The sequence below is a fragment of the Pimephales promelas genome, chromosome 21 (assembly GCF_988280905.1).
Source record: "Pimephales promelas chromosome 21, fPimPro1.hap1.1, whole genome shotgun sequence".
Taxonomy (NCBI): domain Eukaryota; kingdom Metazoa; phylum Chordata; class Actinopteri; order Cypriniformes; family Leuciscidae; genus Pimephales; species Pimephales promelas.
In genome coordinates this window covers 12,705,131-12,727,087 of record NC_142789.1, presented here as the reverse complement: position 1 = coordinate 12,727,087, position 21,957 = coordinate 12,705,131, and the positions used below count along the sequence as shown (strand labels likewise).

Genomic DNA, 21,957 nt, shown 5'->3' with positions numbered 1-21,957 from the left:
TTCGTTGGGCTTTGGGTGTTTGCTTAAATGTATATCAAAATGCCTGTCTTGGAGAGTTTTCACTTTAAAAAAGCCAGTTATGTCTTGGCCGGTAAACAACGAAAGAAAATGAGAGGATCATTCACTGAATAACTTTAATAAAAAAAATAAATGTACATTAAATTTAGAATAGCCAATATAAGACTATGCAGATGGCACTGCACTGGCAGTTGGCTATATTATGGGAGAAAGGTGTGGACTCACAGAAGTACTTGAGTGTCTCATCGATCTGCTCATGTGTAAGTCCAAGAGCGGCCTCTGGTGGCAGTAGAGGTGTGTGCAGCCAGTCGTCATGCTCGTACCCATAAACGTGGTCTGCCCGCAGAGTGTATTTGGGCAATTCTTCTGTAAGCAAGCTGACGATCTCCACCTCTGGCAGATCCACACTGGAACACAGATCTGTGAGATGAACAGAAAGACCATTTACTTTCACAAATCTTAATAAGTTTATCTGAAAATATCGAATTCGTTATTTAAGGTAAATGTACGTTACATCATTTAGAAGATTGTATTCGTTGATGGAATGAAAAAAATAGGCTACAGATTGAGAAATATAATTAAAATTACAGTGCAGATATGAAAACATCTGAGCTGCAACAGAGGCCAAAACAACTGTCTTTCCAAGTCAAAAAAGAGCAAGAGTTATATATTATTAGTCAATCAAAAATATTAGGTCTACATTACTGATACCGGCTCACATGTGACATATGAAACATATGACTGAGGTGTTTCAATCAAGAAGCTGATTTAAAAATCATATTTGAGTGTTAATAGCTATCATAAATCTACAGCAAACACTCTTGAGCTTTCAGAATAGTCCATAATTAGAAAGCAGCACACATAGGTACTTCCTTAGCCACTATGGTTGGTTTGTACCACCTTTCCTCCTTTTGTCGGCATTTTTCCTGCCTTTGTCTGATTTGATGCTCAAGATTTCTTATCATTAGCAACATTGAAAACGTTGTGCTGCTTAATTTTCTTTTTTTCCATGATTCTTTAATGTAAAGAAAGTTCGAAAGAACAGCATTTGTTTGAAATAGAAATGTTTTGTAACATTAAAAAATAGCTTTACTATCACTTTTGATCAATTTCATGGGTCCTTGCTGAATAAAAGTATTGTTCCCCAAACACTTAAAGGGATACTATACTTTTTTTTGCAATAGGCTCATTTTACAACTCCCCCAATGTTAAACAGTTGAGTTTTACCGTTTTTGAATCCATTCAGCCGATATTTACAAGAATATCAGTAACCAGACAGTTTCTGTTCTCATTGACTACCATAGTATATATTTTTTCCTACTATGGAAGTCAATGAGACCAGAAACTATCTGGTTACTGATATTCTTGTAAATATCGGCTGAATGGATTCGAAAACGGTAACTGTTTAACTCTGGGGTAGTTGTAAAATGAGCCTATTTCAAAAAAAAGTGGAGTATCCCTTTAAATGGTAGTGTATCTGCTAAACGTAGACTAGCATATCGTTGGCACTACAGCAAACAGATGCAACCTGGGAACAATCGCACACCAACAAAACCCCTTCCTGTACCTGTGAGAGTTGAGACATCATGGAAGCCTTGTGCTGGCAGTGGATCCTCCCTCAAGTTCCCAGGAGTGAGGCCGATCTCCTGGGTGAGGGTCTCGCATCCCTCTCCCTGCTCTCCATGGAGGGCGAGGGGCCCTGTGGGCTCCAGTGAGGGCTGAGGGGGGCGCGCAGGAGGTGAACAGTGAGACAGTGTGACAGACCTGCTGGAGTTCAGGGTGCTTGAGGTCTTTAACAGACTGTTGTGCTGCCTCTCCTGGATCAGAGAATGGGTGTGGAAGCACACGTCCTCATGTAACCTGGTGGAGACAGACAGAAAGAGAGATAAAGTACAATACACTGATATTAACAAACTGATTATAAGAAAAGAGTGTATTAAAAACTCCTATATCAGTATCTAGTTAAATGAAAAAGGCGTATGAAAACAATGTGCTCAGGGCACAGATCATGTTCATTGAAAGCAGGCCATTGATTGTATTGTGCTACTGATGTGAAACTTGATAGGCCCTCACGTCACCACAGCAGTGTTACTTTCAGCTCGATATATTCCAGTGAAAATGTCTATCAGATCCAATATCAAATGACATGACACTTCTAAATAATTCAGCTGGTGGCATATAAAGTCATTCGTGACTTTTTTGAGTCGTGATATTCTCAAACAAATACCCTGTGGTGAGAATATATCACATGTTTAATCAGGAATTTTAGTAGAGGATGTGTTATGACAATGCTAAAATATGATTGAACCAATACCATTGCTCCAACCGTGTTGAAGGGGTCATGAACTGGCTTTTTTGAAAAATGTATATTGTTGTCTGAGGTTCGCTTGGTTTTTACAATAAAAAACATCACAATGAATCAGTAATTGGCTATTTTCTACCCTAGTTTTGATCCTAGCTCAAAAACGCTCAGTTTTTATGGGCGTCTCGCACTGATTTGCTTCCAAGACTTGGAAGCAAACACCCACTAGCTGTGAGTGGATTACAGTTTTGCATATTATAATAAATTTCAACTCACTCACGTATGCAGTGACTGTCTTCTTCCACAACCAGGCACTGCACAATATTTTGTATTGCTCGGTAGCTCGATCTGGTTTGACATTACGAGGTAGGCATCTATGTTATTTGGCTATGCGTGTAATGCGCGAATCGGTGGGCGGGGCTAAACCGGCCATGTTGAAGTAGGTGTTGATCTGCTTCTGCAGGGGTGGCGTTTTATTCTCTTTGACGTCATAGTTTCTCACTTTGAAAAACGAGTCGTTTGCTGAGCCTGGTGTCAATAAAAGCTTTTATTGGACTAACAAGGAACTTTTCTGTTCTGAAACTTACAGGATATTCTTATAATAAGATGACCTCTTAGGAATTTCAAGGAAATTGTAATTTCTCAGTTCATCACCCCTTTAAGCTCTGCCTTCTTTGTTACTGTTTTATCCAATAGGATTGGAGGAATGAATTGGGGATATTTATGAATGGTGCACACATTTTAAGCAAACTGTACTCAAAATTGGATATTAAGTGTGATTTTTTTTATTATTATTATTATATTGTGCAATAAGCCAAGCATTTGTATCTACCACTTTTCTGCAAAGAAATTAAGTAACACAAAAAATCGCCATGATCCATGAACAATTATAATACCGCTTATAAGTTCTCTAGCAATCTTGTGTCAACATTATAAATGCCTTTTTGTTTTTGTATAATTTGTATAATTTATGTAAATTCACAATAAAAATGTCCAAATACATGGACTTGCAATAAAAAAGCAAAACTTGTCTAAAAATATGGCTGCAATTGCTATGGTAGGATTGGTCAGTAACGGTTTAAGGCGGGGCTTAGTGTAAATTCAAAAAAATCAATTTTTGTATTTTATTTTGTTTTTTATTTTAATTTTAGTACTTCCAGTTCTATCATCCAGAAGTCAATGGGTTTTTAAATGTGTTTTAGGTTAAATGCCTGTAATAAGGTCTGTGGTTAACACCAGCTCAAGATATCATATTTTCACATTTTATTCTACGATACAAAATACATCATCCCCTGTGGCCTGTTGCTAACAAGTGGTTAAATGGGTAAATAGATAAACTCAACTATCGCCAGTTCATTTTCACAGCCTTGTTGTTAGAATTGCACTAACTAATTCCAAACTATTCTAACTCAAACTTTCAGAGAAAATATTCACCATGGTGTAGTTTGTTTATAGTCCACATTTAGCTTTTTACTTCTGCCAATTGTATTTAGACCTCAATATTTATAAAAGTTGTGTTAATTTGTAAAGCTTATCATCATGACCAAACCTGGTAAGAATGATAAACCGAGTAACTGTGAGCTTATTTTCTGCAATACCCGAAATCCAAAAATCCAATGGGATTTTTATCAAGGGAACCAGGGTTGGCCTACAAAAATACATCATCACTTCAGCGCCCTATGTAAACTTAGCATTCCAAAACAAATTTGCTATATTGTTGATTTTTAAATATTGACCAAGGTTTTAAGTCACTCTCACTTTTAGCCTAAGATTACAGACAACCTCAAGGTGACTGTGCACAAAACCGGACTCACTGCCAACCAAACTCTTGCTGGAGGTGCCTACGTGTGTCCTTTCACATAGTCTCTAAGGCTCTCCTCTTCTCAGAGAAACAGGGACACCAAGAGAGAGTGTGATAAAAGCAGAGAAAGTGGGAGAGGCAGAGAGAGGGGGAACAAAGAAAGTCTTTTTTCAGCCTATCAGAACGGACACACTTGAATTACGGTTTAAGTTAGGGGGAGGGGCACTGTTCAATGTTCAGAAAGCATGTGTTTGGCTGAAAGCAGTGCACTCTGAACCTAGCGTTTCCTAGGAGACCTGAGGACTGTGAACGTGCGGCTTGGTCACATGATGCGTCTGTCAGAGGGCTTTTATGGGCAATTAAGGGCTCATGCAAAGTTGCAAACACGCACACAAGGACATCAATATGCAAGTATATACAGTGTTCCTTTTCCACACCAATTTAGCAACATTGCCAAAGTTTGTTTACATGTGTCCCTACAGTCTCACTCTTTAGTATAAATCGTATCGCAAACAACACAAAGAACACATTATTGCAATTCCCTAAGTCGCAATTCCCTTAGTCCTGAGATAAACAATTATTACAAGGATAATCACTATTTAAAAATTGAGCTCAATCCACTTTTCTTTGCTACAGGACACACTTTAACTGTAACTTTCCATACAAAATTTATTTCCATCGAAATAAGTGCTATGCAAAAAACTTCCTACAAACTGCTCAATGAGAATCAGTCATTTGAGGAATATACATGCAGTTCAAAAGGAAAATCATAATTTGAACAGTTTTTCCCTGATAAAGGTTAATGCAATTGTTGTTATATTAGATGACCAATATAGTTTTTAAATGACCAGTGCCAATGCCAAAATATCTTGAGGTTCTAGAAACCTAATATAATGGCAGTATTAAAATAATGCAACTTACTGATAGAAAATGAGGAATGGACATTTAAAAAGTTTTAAAAACATTTTTAAAGCAGCATTATGTTATTTTTTTAATTTTGCTCTCGGGGCCCCCTACAGTTGGGAAACAGTATTGTCTTCTCCTACTGTCGTAAAATATGTCATGGTTACACTATGGAATACCCCCCAACTCTGCAGGAAGGAGTTCTCACATCGTATGAAATTTATTTTTTTTCAAACGACTAAAGATCGCGTAGCTCCCGTTTACAAACCAGCGTCTTTATAGTATTGTTAGCCTATTGGCTACTGTTTTACATAATGGACATGCTAATTCAATTCAAAGTTTGTTGGTATATTATAGCCATGTTGTCAATATTATATCAAGTTACCATAGATGAATCTGCAAATTTGAAAAATTTGTATTATAGCCTGAGGCAAGACACTTTCACCAGAAAAATAAATAAAAAACATGAATATCAGCCTGCAGAAATAGGATAGCTATCCAATGTCTGACTGATTATTTTGTTCGTCTAATCATGTATTATTTACTTACAAGAATGTAGCCCCTACCAAACTCAGTAATCAGTATACTTTCACGTCTCGAGCTGGCGCGAGCTGCCCGCCCCGGCTCTACAGGGATGCTTGAGAGTGTTAAGCGCCCTCAAAATAAAGCAATGCAGTCTACATTGGATGCAGCGAGGGGCGAAGCTACACAACACACTGCCAACAGTAAACTGATCGGCCATGCGCTCTGTTTCTGACGCACTTCACAGTTGGTTTTACTTGTTGCTTCAGCCATGACAGCATACAGAGGTACAAAAAAAAAAAACACTCGTTAGGCTCGTGTCGGAATTTGAGGAAGTGGGGGAAGTGATATATGCCGTAAGTAAAGCAGTCGAATTTTGTAGTTCTTTTTGTGCTCGGGTTCCTACCCGCTCCCCAAAGTTACAGAGTGCCAGTAAAAGCGATACAGACACTGTCAGGCTATGGCAGACTTGTCATTCAACCTATTGTAAGACAATGTATCACCACAAGGGTTTTGGAAAAATATTATAAAGGTTGAAAAAACTACATTGTGCTGCTTTAAAAAAGAAATCAACTACATATACAGTATAATAACATTTAAAAATATATATAATAACATCTTCTCTTGTTCCAGTATTATAAGTGCTTTGACAATAATGATGATTTACTGTATTTTAGAATAACTTGTCAATAATTCTCTTTAAAATTATTCTGCTATACAACACTGAACACTTACACACTTATGAGAAAAGAGCAGAGCTCATCAGGCAATATGGCAGATGGCAACAGCTGCTAAAGCAGATCAAAATATTTGAAAACTGCATGTGTTTTATGAATTGAAAAGCCCATTGATATTTTGGAAAAGACATAAAGGAGAACTCCTCATTGCAATATATTGAAGCATGCGAATCGTCCAATGCCAAACATCTCAAAATGGTCATATATCCACAAATTAAACAGCCTGGTTGATATACTGTAGTATCAGTCTATCAGTGAACAGAAAGATTCACACCAGAACAAACAACCAGTGGAAAGAAAGCACATCAAGAAAACAAGGAAGCAAATGCTCATTTTCTGTAAATTACTGTCAGTTACAAGAATCATTTCCAATAATTTGCATCAGCCAAATCATAAACCAATAAAACGCAATAACCCAGGACAATTCAGACCAACAAAGGTGTGGTTGGATACAGATATTAATGAGTGCAATAAGGCAGTCTACTCTTCACAATCAAAATCAGATTAAATAATAATTTTGGAGGATCTTTCAAAAACTACACTATCATCATGCAGAGATGCAGACAATTAAAAGTGCATGAGGAATAATCCATTACCTTCTGCTTGATGATCCACAACTGCTAAATTTCAGTTTCAGTTTTCAAACACGTCTGTACAGTCTGAAGTCATGTAGGCTAGTCATGATGTTGGCTCTCAACAGCAAGATCAGGTGCTTCTAAAAGAAATCTAAGGGAAGAAATCTGTCTCTGCCCAACAGGTGATAGATAAGTTTCTCCTATCAATGCTGTATTTGATCATGTGTGCCGACTACACATACAATCACCATTGCCTACGAGCAGTCCTGCACACACCCTCTCAAGACTTAAAAGGACAAATAAATCATAAAACTACAAACAATGTACAGTAAATAAAACTTTGATGATGCAATATGCAGTTGAAATAAGCATTTTTGCAATATTATTATATTTAAAAATTACAAGATTTAGCTTAAAAAAGACAGAGACTGTCACTGCAATGTAAGATAGACTGCAGATGTAAAATAGCCATATGGCTAACTCTGGTACAATGCATCAAATGGCAAAATTTATGTTATAGATTGTACATGCGGACCCTAATAAATAAATAAATAAAAATCTGTTGTTTCTGTTGTTTCAAACCAAATGCAAATTTGCGCCTGTACAGTAGAAGGAGCACCTCAAAGAAATGTTTCTGATGTGCAGCCATTCTGGATTGCAGAAAATCCAGAAAAAGAAAGTGTAACACTCTTACTTATGCAATAAAAAAAAAATTAAAAAAAAGCATTTTTGCTTATGGCTGAATTGGATCATCGCAGGTCAGCAGCAAAGACATTGATTAATAAAGTGAGATGAAATACATAAAGTTTATTTGTGTAATTTAACATATTTAATTATTGCATGTTTGTGTAATATTCTAAATTTGCAATATATTAATCACTGTTTTTATTCAGTTTAAGAGATACTGAAGCTGTTTTTGTGCAAGTGAGATGAGTAAATGCATGTTCACCTTTAGTCTAGAACTACAATAATCATCATGTTTACATGCACTTACTCTCTATTTCTAATGGGGACCGGAGAGGTGCCAGTCAATAAATGAGAAAACAAAATAACTTGCATTATTTATTTGAAAGAAGTATATTATGTTCTAAATTTAAAACTAGGTATCTGATTACGCAACTTGCATTACTTGTAATGCGTTACCCCAACACTACAGAATATAGGTTTTGAAAGATAAAAACACTAGTAAATGATATAATACTTCCTTTAAAGGGTTTATTATGATTTCACTTTTCTAACTTTAGTTAGTATGTAATGTTACTGTTTGAGCATAAACAACATATTCAAAGTAGATATTTGCTTTTAAAGAAATTATTGCTTTTTAAAGGGACACTTGACTTCACCCATTTGCATTAAGCTTTGTATCTTTTGTATCTTTGTATCATATTTTTGAATGATCATAGTTTATTTCCTTATTTTCCCCTGAGACGGGAGAAATAAGATTTAAGTTTAATGTTTTTATGTTTTTTTTTGTTGTTGTTTTTTTTTTGTTTTAGGTGTGACATCAAGATCTGTCCAGGGACAGCAGATGTAAAATAGCCTACTGGCTAATTCTGGCACACTGTACATTTAATCATGTATCATTAGTGTGCATTGTCCCTGTTAAATAAAACTGAAATAAATAAATAAATAAGTGTTTTACTTCCTGCTTATTATGACGCAAAAATCGTCATTTTGCATCATAATAAGCAAGAAGTCACACTTCATTAAAAAGTGTAGAAACTACAAACATTAGCTCATTATTATTCAAGGGTGTGGGACCCACTCACCCTACAGGCCTATTACAGATCAGTGGGCGGGACTTCACTTACAGATACTGAAATCAAGATCAGCCATCTTGTTTGGAAGCTAAGCTAACAAGCACTGTGGAGAAAGGAAGTATGATAATGATGGAAGAAACTAAACATGATATGGAAGAAGAGGATTTTGAAATTCTGCTGCTGAATCAGATGTTCGTTGCTATCTTTACGAGCCGCAGTATAGTGAAGAGCAGCTGAGGCTAATGGAGGAACAGGAGGCGGCTGCCTGACGCGGTCGGTCGAGGAGCCCGGACTGGCTCGAGCTGAAGCGGACTGCTGGTGCATGTGCTCTCGCTGTGAACTACGAACACAGATAAAACCGTCTGCTGCAGAGAATTTCAACGATGGCAATTTCCCCTGAACGAAATCTCTGAATCAGACGAGCACACGGACGTTTGTATTGTGATGTGAACCATCCTAGTTTCGCCTGACTGAACATCCCGGTATCATGCAGTAATCCGCAATATAGAAATAAATACAAACGAGGTGTAATTCACTAATGAGTTTGCCAATGTAACGTTAACGGGGTTTGTTGTTGTGGGAAGAAGGAGCCGGCGAACATTTAAACATTTTTATAGTAAAATGAAAAAATACAAAACGAAAGTATACGCCAGCAGCCCCTCATTGACGACTGCTGTAACGTTACACACGACAGAAACAAAACACAACATAAAATCATGCCTGTTTCTCTCTCGATCTGCCGTCGTAGCTCCTCATTTTATGCTTTCGCTCTTCCGTGAGAGACGCGAGACCGGCACGCTGTGTCTTTCATTATCACTCACGCCACCGGCTTCGCACCGTCCTCTTACGTCCCTCGCCCTCGATCGTCCTGCTCGCCACAGCCAACTAACTAGAAATTTTGTGTGAAATGAATTTCAAACTCTGGTGGCAGCTAACGTTAGCCTTGTAGACGGAAGAGTGTTTTCTCTGATGTGTGCGCAGTTCCGGATTAGTGGGTGCGGCTTGCGGAGCTGTGCAATGTGGTGCATTGTGGGAGTTGTTGTCTTACATACAAATGTGCCCCTCGGTTATTTTCTGTCTTTCTCGGTCAAGAGAGCACCAAATTAAAAAATTCATTCACATTTCGACAACATATCCACTTTCAATAAAGATTAATGTTGAAATGGGTGAAATCCTCCTTTAAGGACTACAACAAATGGCTGGTAGGGACTTAGTGACATCCACAACCCTAGACTTTACATAAGCCCCCTGAATACGATCAAGACAGAATATGCTAATCAATCACAAGAACTAACCATTCAGACTCCGTTGACATCATCTGACTCCGGTTTGAACATAAAAGGCTAACATTTTTTTTAAATTTTCAACTCTGTGTGAGGTAAAAGGACACAAGCTGTTGAAGCTCCACCCTCTGTACCGGGAGCAGCGGCTCATTTGCATTTAAAGGAACAGACACAAAATGGTGTGTTTTTGCTCACCCTCAAAAAGTGCCAACTTTAACATGCTATATAAAAATATCTGTGGGGTATTTTGAGCTAAAACTTCACATACACACTCCAGGGACGTCAACATATTTTACTTCTTGTGAAAAGGGCATTATACCACCCCTTAAAACTGTTCCTTTAAGGCTCTGCACAGATAAACTGTTTGAATATATATTAAATGGGCATATGAGACTTTAGGACAACAATGAAGTTAATTAAATATGTACAGAGACCATGTGAATTCAAAAAATGAGAGGCGACAATCACAGTAAAGTATATTTGCTTGAAACCGAACACTGACTCTCCACACAGCTCTGAACGCCAGCTAAAGACTTAATGGCTCAGAGTCATAAATATGACATCACCTCTCCACCGATCCACATCACCAATCTTTCCAGCCCCTCCCTTTCTCTCTGACAGGTGGTTTGTTCAGGTTTTCACCTCAATGTAAATCATGCCTAGAGTGGACTGGGTGCGTGTTATATGTTAACCTGAGGACATGAGTAATATAAAACTTCCTATGGGTCATTAAAATTTCTTCCTCGAAACATGTTTTATCAGAGATTATGTAGTTATATGAGATTGGAATATGAGAGATGTCAGTAGCAGGAAAAAGAAAATGTGATGTGTGCTGGTAAGCTGGGCAGGGATCTAAGATTAAGAGGTCAAGTTATGTTCATGTATCAAATGACATCAGTGCATATAAAGGTGATCATGTGATCTGCTACAATGTCCTTTACTGTTGCCTACAAGCAAAAACAAAAGAGAAACAAATAATATCCCAGAAAACTTTGGTTTTCTGTGCATTTGGCCAAAATAAGCTAAACTGGATAAAGTAACTTCTAAAAATTGCTGGGTTGTTTTAATCCAACCTTGGGTCAAATATGCACAAACCCAGCCATTGGGTTAATTTTTTTAATTACATTTTTAACCCAACATTTGGGTTTGTCCATATTTGACCCAAAGTTGGTTTAAAACAACCCAGCATTCTACTGCAATGTCTCACTCCTTAATAAAATAATAAATCTTCATTTAACCTGACTAGAATAAATCACATGATCATTCAGGTATCTACTTTGCTGATTTGGTGCTCATAAATTATTTGATTAATGATCAATTGAATGCATCCCTGCTGAAACAAAGTATTAATTTCAAAACTTGCTGACTCCCAACCTTTGATCATTAATGTATGTATATTTTATATAATCACACTGAACAAAGACCTCAATGTTCGGTACTCACTGAAGTATCCAATTTTTTATAAAACATTTCCTATATGTCACAAAGAAAGTTCAAAATTCTAAATAGAGCAAACTTACACATTAGTATATGCTGCATAATCCAAACTATATTTATAGCAATGTATGCACATTGCACATTTTGGAGATTACTATGCTCTTTGATTCAGAATTTGTCCAAATATCCAGTCATTTTAGTTATTAAATAGGAAACATAGGAAAGCTGTCGAGGCATTGTCAATCTCTCCTGCCCCTTCTATTCTTTGTGGAGACAAAATTACAGGAAAAAAACAGCATGTTTGTGAAATAAGAGTTTACATAACTAAAAAGATTTATTCAGCTAAAGCATACTAGTTAAAGTGATAGCTCATTAAAAAAAAATCTGTCATAATGTACTCACCCTCATGTCATTCCAAAACTATATGACTTTCTTTCATCAGAGCATAAAAGAAGATATTTTGAGGTGCGTTTTTTCATTCATTCTATGGAAAACAATGGGCGCAGAATACTGTTTTGTTATCAGTAACCTTCAAAATATCTTCTTTTGTGTTTTGACTCATACAGTTAGAAACAACATGAGGTTATGACAGACTTTGGGGGAAACTATATCCCTTTAATCCCCAAAAAGACAAAATTGAGACAAAAATCTACTTGAGGTATCTTTAGATCACAGTCCTCTGAATATTTGTTTAAAATTGTTATGCTAACCTCCTTCATCACACAATGAGCAATGTTGTGGCGCATAACAACATGCAAATTATTGACTTTAAGAACAAGGCATGTGTTATATGGTATTAATACGTTCTTAAATGATATGTGTATTGTATTGTAATGTCTTCCTTTGTAGTGTTACACTCAACATTGCCTAAAAGGCTTGTAAACAAACTGTAGATATATCACATTTCACAGCAGGACTGATATCGGTTAAACTCACATCTTGTCTCTTTTCAATTTAGGGTTTCTATAGTCTCTTTAACATTGTAGAAAACCAAACCAGACTGCACCAAAGATGTCATGTCCATCTGTGTCATATCCCATAAACATCTACAGTATAACAGCAGCAGGGTGAAGCACAACTGATGGTCCCGTAATAGGGTGTACGGACAGCTGTAGCTAAAACTGCGAGTCAGGCACATAAAAGAAGTCTAGAGCTACTTACAGCACCTGATAGATGATCTCTCTATTGGGTGAAAGCAGAGTCGGGGATCTAGACGTGGAGCCTGTGTATTTCTTGAAACTGTCCTTTACACCTGCTCAAGGTTGCCCTGTCTTGTTCTGCTCACTCTATCGACTGGCCTGTGCACTTAGAAGAGTAGAAAGGAGCGATAGAGAGGGTGGAGTAAGAGGAGTGGGTGGGAGCAAAAGAGAGAGAGGCAATCTGTGAGCCGGCGCTCTGCAGCTCATACAGCTAAAAGCAGTTTCACCACTGCCAGATCAATTTAATCAAATAACTTAATTCATCAATTCATGGAACCAACAGATTTACTGATTCATTTAACCTAATCATTCATTTTACACTCAGGAATGATTTGATGACACCTTTGATTATTAAATTGCAATGCTGTATTCATTTGATAATAATACTCACTGAACTGAATCACTCATATGTGTCAGTGATTTCCAGTCATGAAAGATAAGTGTCATGATACGGCTGTATGTCACAGAGAGTGACACTTGATTTTTTTTATATAAACTTATATAAAACAGGATCATAACATGAGAAATCAAATTTGCCTTGATCTTTTGACATATAAGCGGTCTTTGTACCATTAAAACATCCTGCAAGATTCATAGCATAAAACACTATAAACATTGATTTGATTAAGCTCCAAAAACAACATTTGGATATTGTGGGATTTGTGACATCACACAGGCAAGTACATTTGCATATGACTGCCTCCAGAGCAAGACATTGACGAATATTTTTTACATCATCACACCATAGGCCCCGCCCACCCATTATAATTATTGACACTGCACTTACATGCACACTCATAATGCGATTATAAAAGGATTTTGGCAATATTGCGATTAAATTTGACCTCATGTAAACGCAATGCTTTGATCAAACTATTGTGATAAAGCTCATAATCATAGTAACCTTACTAACGTCGTATTAAACTATGTGGTGTACGCCAATTCCGTTATTCTTTAATAAATATAGTGTATTGTTTTGTGTATTGTAGTGTCAGGGAGAGACTAACAATGACGGATTATTAAAATTAAGATGGTAACACTTTAAAATAAGGTTCATTAGTTAAATACTCTGTTAACATTAATGTCAATTTTAACTACGTAATACCAATAAAGCTGCAGTCCGTAGATTTTTTTGGTTTTTGAAGATTATTCAAAATACATATTTGAGAATATATCTGTCATATCCGGCGCGGTGACTGGCAGCTGCACACTCAACTAAAACATTGTGTTCATCCGCACTGTGCCGTGTCGAGAGTGTTGAAGAATAGTAAAGTAAAGTTGATAATTCCGTGAATGACTGCAATTGCAGATTTCGAACAGAGATGGCGACAAAGAGGGAAAACTGCGGACTGCAGCTTTAAGGTAAATAAGAGAATTTTTTTTATCATGAAATCCTTTTAATACATGAAATACTACCTCTGAAAAAGTCAGAAATTTTCCCCCAGAAATGATCAAAATGTCACTTCTGTCACTTCTATATATATACATTTCAGTCAGAAGTGACATTTTGATCATTTCTGGGGGAAAATTTCTGATATATAATCTAAACTTGAAGTTTGCCCAACATGAGGAAAATTCGGTCATCACTTTGTTTGTGATGACCGAATTTTCCTCATGTTGGGCAAACTTCAAGTTTAGATTTTTTTTTTAAGGTCTAAGAACCAGAAAATGCCAATAAATAAAACTACCACACTACCATCATGTTCATGAAATCTATTACAAATTGCATTCATAAATTGCTTAATTGAGAACCAAAATATTGGATTCAAAACTAAAATGTTCACAACAGCTGACTGGAACACAGACAGAAGCGAGAAAAAATGTTCAAGGCCATTGTTAACCTCTGATTGTCACGGGGTATGGTGCAGGAGAACGGGAGTGCAGACAGAAGGAGCGGGAGGAATCCAGATAACCAAAGAAACGTATTTATTTTCCACATACAGGCAGGAGGACGGGGTTTCACAGAGGTAACATTCAACATCGACCGACAATCATAGAGTAACACAAAGGGAACTAAATACACAGACTAATCAAACATAATGGGGTGAGAACAGGTGAAACAGATGATGATGACGAGGAACAGGTGGCTGATGAGGGAGTGAACACGGGATAGGGTGACGAGAGGATCCTGGGAAGTGTAGTGTTGAAGACAAGACAGACTGGTGCAGACGGAGGACTGTGACAGAACTCCCCCCTCCCGGGAGGCGTGACCTCACGCCGCGGAACAGAGGAAGGAGGGGGGACGAACTGGGGCCTGAGAGGGGCGTGGCCAGGGCGGAGCAGGCTGAGGACGTGGCCAGGGCGGAGCAGGCTGAGGGCGTGGCCAGGGCGGAGCAGGCTGAGGGCGTGGCCAGGGCGGAACAGGCTGAGGGCGAGACCAGGGCGAAGCAGGCTGAGGGTGTGGCCAGGGCGGAGCAGGCTGAGGGCGTGGCCAGGGCGGAACAGGCTGAGGGCATGGCCAGGGCGGAGCAGGCTGATGGCGTGGCCAGGGCGAAGCAGGCTGAGGGCGAGACCAGGGCGAAGCAGGCTGAGGGCGTGGCCAGGGCCGAGCAGACTGAGGGCGTGGCCAGGGCGGAGCAGGCTGAGCGGTCTCTGGCGCTGGCTGGACGGTCTCTGGGGCTGGGCTGGTCGGGCCCAGCGAAGAAGAGAGCTCGGGCTCGGAGGAACTGGACGGAACCAGCAGTGACGAGCGTTCAGTCTCTGGAGGGCTGGGCGGAACCAGCAGTGATGAGCATACAGTCTCTGGAGGACTGGACGGAACCAGCAGTGAAGAGCATTCAGTCTCTGGATGGCTGGACGGAACCAGTAGTGAAGAGCGTTCAGTCTCTGAATGGCTGGACGGAACCAGCAGTGCTGAGCATACAGTCTCTGGAGAGCTGGACGGAACCAGCAGTGAAGAGCATTCAGTCTCTGGAGAGCTGGACGGAACCAGCAGTGAAGAGCATTCATTCTCGGGAGGGCTGGACGGAACCAGCAGTGAAGAGCATACAGTCTTTAGAGGGCTGGACGGAACCAGCAGTGAAGAGCATACTGTCTCTGGAGGGCTGGACGGAACCAGCAGTGAAGAGCATTCATTCTCTGGTGAGTGGGACGGAACCAGCAGTGAAGAGCATTCATTCTCTGGTGAGAGGGACGGAACCAGCAGTGAAGAGCATTCATTCTCTGGAGGGTTGGGCGAAACCAGCAGTGACGAGCATTCATTCTCTGGAGGGCTGGACGGAACCAGCAGTGAAGAGCATACAGTCTTTAGAGGGCTGGACGGAACCAGCAATGAAGAGCATACTGTCTCTGGAGGGCTGGACGGAACCAGCAGTGAAGAGCATTCATTCTCTGGTGAGTGGGACGGAACCAGCAGTGAAGAGCATTCATTCTCTGGTGAGTGGGACGGGACCAGCAGTGAAGAGCATTCATTCTCTGGTGAGTGGGACGGAACCAGCAGTGAAGAGCATTCATTCTCTGGAGGGCTGGACGGAACCAGCAGTGAAGAGCATACAGTCTTTAGAGGGCTGGACGGAACCAGCAGTGAAGAGCATACTGTCTTTGGAGGGCTGGACGGAACCAGCAGTGAAGAGCATTCATTCCCTGGTGAGTGGGACGGAACCAGCAGTGAAGAGCATTCATTCTCTGGTGAGCGGGACGGAACCAGCAGTGAAGAGCATTCATTCTCTGGAGGGCTGGGCGGAGCCAGCAGTGAAGAGCATTCATCCTCTGGTGAGTGGGACGGAACCAGCAGTGAAGAGCATTCATTCTCTGGAGGGCTGGACGGAACCAGCAGTGAAGAGCATACAGTCTTTAGAGGGCTGGACGGAACCAGCAGTGGAGAGCATACTGTCTCTGGAGGGCTGGACGGAACCAGCAGTGAAGAGCATTCATTCTCTGGTGAGTGGGACGGAACCAGCAGTGAAGAGCATTCCTTCTCTGGTGAGTGGGACGGAACCAGCAGTGAAGAGCATTCATTCTCTGGTGAGTGGGACGGAACCAGCAGTGAAGAGCATTCATTCTCTGGAGGGCTGGACGGAACCAGCAGTGAAGAGCATACAGTCTTTAGAGGGCTGGACGGAACCAGCAGTGAAGAGCATACTGTCTCTGGAGGGCTGGACGGAACCAGCAGTGAAGAGCATTCATCCTCTGGTGAGTGGGACGGAACCAGCAGTGAAGAGCATTCATTCTCTGGTGAGTGGGACGGAACCAGCAGTGAAGAGCATTCATTCTCTGGTGAGTGGGACGGAACCAGCAGTGAAGAGCATGCATTCTCTGGTGAGCTGGACGGAACCAGCAGTGAAGGACATTCAGTCTCTGGTGGGCTGGACGGAACCAGCAGTGAAGAGCATTCATTCTCTGGTGATCTGGACGGAACCAGCAGTGAAGAGCATTCATTCTCTGGTGAGCTGGACGGAACCAGCAGTGATGAGCATAAAGTCTCTGGAGAGCTGGACGGAACCAGCGGTGAAGAGCATACAATCTTTGGAGAGCTGGACGGAACCAGCGGGGAAGAGCATTCAAACTCTGGAGAGCTGGACGGAACCAGCGGCGAAGAGCATTCAATCTCTGGAGAGCTGGACGGAACCAGCGGTGAAGAACATTTAGTCTCTGGAGAGCTGGACGGAACCAGCAGTGAAGAGCTTACAGTCTCTGGAAAGCTGGACGGAACCAGCAGTGACGAGCATACAGTCTCTGGATGGCTGGACGGAACCAGCAGTGACGAGCACACAGTCTCTGGAGAGCTGGACGGAACCAGCAGCGGAGAGCATTCAGTCTCTGGAGGGCTGGACGGAACCAGCAGCGAAGAGCATACAGTCTCTGGAGAGCTGGACGGAACCAGCGGTGAAGAGCATACAATCTCTGGAGAGCTGGACGGAACCAGCGGGGAAGAGCATTCAAACTCTGGAGAGCTGGACGGAACCAGCGGTGAAGAGCAATCAATCTCTGGAGAGCTGGACGGAACCAGCGGTGAAGAGCATTCAATCTCTGGAGAGCTGGACGGAACCAGCGGCGAAGAGCATTCAATCTCTGGAGAGCTGGACGGAACCAGCGGGGAAGAGCATTTAGTCTCTGGAGAGCTGGACGGAACCAGCGGAGAAGAGCATTCAATCTCTGGAGAGCTGGACGGAACCAGCGGGGAAGAGCATTCAGTCTCTGGAGAGCTGGACGGAACCAGCGGTGACGAGCATTCAATCTCTGGAGAGCTGGACGGAACCAGCGGTGAAGAGCATTCAATCTCTGGAGAGCTGGACGGAACCAGCGGTGAAAACTCAGGCTCGGCAGGGCTGACTGTGAGCGCAGGCTCGGCAGGGCTGACGGTGCGCGCAGGCTCGGCAGGACTGACAGTGCGCGCAGGCTCGGCAGGGCTGACGGTGAGCGCAGGCTCGGCAGGGCTGACGGTGAGCGCAGGCTTTCTGGGGACAAGTATCCAACGGGGCCGGCGGATCGGGGGTAGAATCCCCTGGAAGCTCCCGGCGTCCATGTTGCTTTAGGTGGTCGGTCGATCTGTCACGGGGTATGGTGCAGGAGAACGGGAGTGCAGACAGAAGGAGCGGGAGGAATCCAGATAACCAAAGAAACGTATTTATTTTCCACATACAGGCAGGAGGACGGGGTTTCACAGAGGTAACATTCAACATCGACCGACAATCATAGAGTAACACAAAGGGAACTAAATACACAGACTAATCAAACATAATGGGGTGAGAACAGGTGAAACAGATGATGATGACGAGGAACAGGTGGCTGATGAGGGAGTGAACACGGGATAGGGTGACGAGAGGATCCTGGGAAGTGTAGTGTTGAAGACAAGACAGACTGGTGCAGACGGAGGACTGTGACACTGATAAAATAAGTTAATAACAAATATTTTGAGCCATTTTGTATTGTTCACATGATATAATGACAGCACATGATACGTTTCAAACTAACAACTGCTATTCAAAACAGGAACACGGATATATTTCTCCTCAATATAATGTTTTCCATGAGTCCAGAATCAGACTCTACCCTCTGAGTCACACTTATTTTAACATCAAACACTCTTTATGTCCCTGTTCCTTCTCTTCCACAACAATAGGAGCATGAGCACAAACTACAGAGTTCTCTGTTTTGCATTTGATGGCATAGCTGGCTTTATTTAGCTGAGCAGGACTGACCACACTCAGCAAATCTGAGAACAGGTGCAGACAGACTTGGAGAGCACTGATGATAAATCCCATGCTGTATTTAAATGAATCCATTCAGGGGCCATTAAGTACAATGGCCATGTTTACAGGCACATTTTCCAATTAAAGTCCATATTCTGGTTAAAACTAGATGCCAGCCCGAACCCCGCCCACAACATTTGTTGGTCAGGAAGTTCGGTCTGGACTCGATCCATTGAGGAGTAATTATGATCAGTTCAGAAATGGTCGGGCCAATCAAATTGCTAGGGCAGGCTTTATACGATGATGGACAGATGATCCGCAGGGACGTAATCATCACGTTATCAAAGAGCGCTTAACTGGTTTCCCTCAAAGATGACTGCAGCTGGAGAATTGAGATGTAATAAAGTCCACTGTCGCGTCTGTTGTAAAATAAATCGACAGCGTATTTAATTTTAATAGACAAACAGAAAACTGCAATCAAGGCATTTGGCAAAAGTGTAGTTTATCAGCTGGCTCTGATGGTCGCTAAGAAGATGGGACGTAATGAAAAGCTTTTTAAATATTTATAATACTTTAATTTGTGAGAACACTTTCATAGATAAAAGAGTTGATATTCTGAATAAAGTGTTTACATGGGGGGAAATGTTTGATTATGACAGATTTCAGATTGCGTCAGATTTCCAGAAACTGGAATTTTGGCTTTTGGCCAAAAGGCATTTTACAGTATCAAACATAATAAGAATATGTAAACCCAGTCAATTAATCTCTTCGGGTGTGTCTACATCTATGGGTTGCTGTTTGTCATTTTCAATGGGAAAATCCACATAAGTCGGTCCTAAACTGCAGGGTAAAATCCATTTCAAACAAAGCATGCTGTGTAAAGGAATATAAAAAACAGCCTATTCATCATGTTCATAATATAGTCCACCTATAGTTGTATTTCAATTGATGAGTAAAGAGCTTCACAGAGCAAAGTTACACTGTCCTTTAATGTCTTCCCAGCAAAGAGTAAACGTTCTGACGACAAATTTCTTCCAGTAACGGTCTTTCAAAGTTATGGTCTTTATTAAACATTATTTATTTATAGCCTACATCATTCATGGAACTTCTTTTCCTGAAACGGTTAAGTTGGATCATGTCCATCTAACATAGATAGGCTATTACTACGTTACTTGTTTCAGAATGTTCAGAGAAATTTTGCAAAATGATGCACGTCTATATGTTTGCTCGCTAAACAATACGTAACTACAATACTCTGAGTAGGCTACAATAGTTTATTATTTTAGTAAAATGACGTCACTATAATCAACACTTTTACCAAATATGTATTATTTTTGAAAGAGCACCGTAGGGATTCAACTGCAAGCTGCCATTGCGGATGGCACCGGTAAGAAATGCCCTATGTGTCCATTCAAAAACTTTACTCTATTAAAAAGCACAGCAGTAAGAAATCATAGCAACATTTTCTTGTCCATAACTTTTAACCTTTGGTCGCCTAATGAGGAAGTGCAGAAGACGGATAAAGGAGTTAAATAAAAAAGAGTGGGGGAAATCACATAACTTTAGACTGCATTAAACAACCGTTACAACAAACATCACATTCAAGTGAACAAACTGTAGTGCTAGATGTTTGTAATCATCAAATGCATGAGTAGAGATGAAAAGTCCCACCCTGCCAAACAACGAGAACAGTCTCTTCTCTGTCCAACTTATTCGTTTCACGAATTCGCTGCCAAGTAGTTCATTCTGTTGACAGCTTATTATAAATGTGAAACTTACTTTATCTTGTTTGTCCTCCTCTATCCATGTTTGTATCGCTCATGTCTTTGGCCCGGAGTGAAGTTTGTCGGAAGCGCCTCGAGCTGTCAGGAGCCTGTGGGCAGATCTGTGAAGTGAACGCGCGCTGTGCTTGTGCTCCGTCAGAGGTCGCTCCATCACTGAGGAATGCTCAGCTGTTCATCTAAAAACAGTGACTCAGATGTGGTGTCAGGAGATCCATTTAAGTGGATTGAACTTATCATTTTATGTGGGTTTTTGGGTTAAAGAGTAAAAAAAAATCCAGTTAGAAGTCATGCGCATAAAGATAAAAACACATTTACCGAATAAATTCCCTCATAACAACAAAAACACATGTGACTTCAAAGGATGATGGGATTGATGGACTCATCAGAATCATCAAGGGGTTGTTTGTAATATTTTTAATGAACTGTTACACAACAACGCAAACAGCCATAACATCTAACTGTTTTAGCATGTGGGTTTGGAGTTAGCATGAATGCAATGCATCAAATTAAACTAGGCCTAAAAAAAATTCAAGATTTGTTATCACAACATATTTTCTTTTGTCAAATCAACTTTACAATAATTTATTTAGTTGAGATAACTTATTATTTTGAGTTTCTGATGGTTAAATTAAATTAATCTACTTCATTGTATTAACTCACTTTTTCCAGTTCAATCAACTTAAAATTTTAAGGCAACCCAGGTTACTTACTTTTTTAAGTTACACCAACAATATTTTTTTTACAGTGTAGTAATCACAACATTTTTTTCTTTTGTCAAATCAACTTAAATAATTTATTTAGTTGAGATAACATATAATTTTGAGTTTCTGATGGTTAAATTAATCTCCCTTAAACTAAACTAAACTCACTTTTTCCAGTTCAATGACCGTAAAATTTCAATATTCATCAATATTTTTTTACAGTGAAAACGGCTACTTTAGGCTATTTAAGTCAAATTGTATCTACAAAACAATGATTGCAAGATCCTTAAAATCAGCAGTTTTTTCCATAAACAAAATGTTGCTCATGGTCACATCACATTCCACTTCTTCTGTGACCTTAAAAAGGAGATGTGAGTGTATGATATTGATGACATCACAGCTCTTTTCTGACATGTCAAGCTGACAGTATTACAACTGACTGTGTTACAACACTCCCCGGTCTCCCACCTGAATTCACACTATGGAACTGTTTTATCCAAAGCTTACTATGCCTACATTTAAAGTAGGCCTATAAATTTTATCAGTTCGTGTATTTCCGTTGCTACTGTTTATTGGGCTTCAAAATCATTATTCATTTTATTGAATTAAAATTGGATTTCAGGTCATTGCATCACAGTTGAATTAATTCAGACGGGTCATGCAAGCCGCTAAAGACTACAGTTAAAACAAAATATTAATAATACAAATATTTAATTATATTTCACAAAATTTATTGTATTTTTAATCAACTTATTTTTGCTTTTTTTACCCTTGGTGAATATATTTCTTTTAAAAGCATTAAAA

General features: G+C 40.2%; 1 long non-coding RNA gene across 1 annotated transcript; it reads right to left on the bottom strand.

Moving 5' to 3' along the window:
* Positions 1-1,738: 1,738 nt before the first annotated feature.
* On the bottom strand, positions 1,739-20,617 carry LOC148970432 (uncharacterized). Its single transcript, XR_016148375.1, has 3 exons — positions 20,448-20,617; positions 12,500-12,643; positions 1,739-1,878 (listed from the first exon to the last, which is right to left on the bottom strand). It is a non-coding gene; the product is annotated as an uncharacterized LOC148970432 (long non-coding RNA).
* Between the last annotated feature and the right edge of the window lie 1,340 nt (positions 20,618-21,957).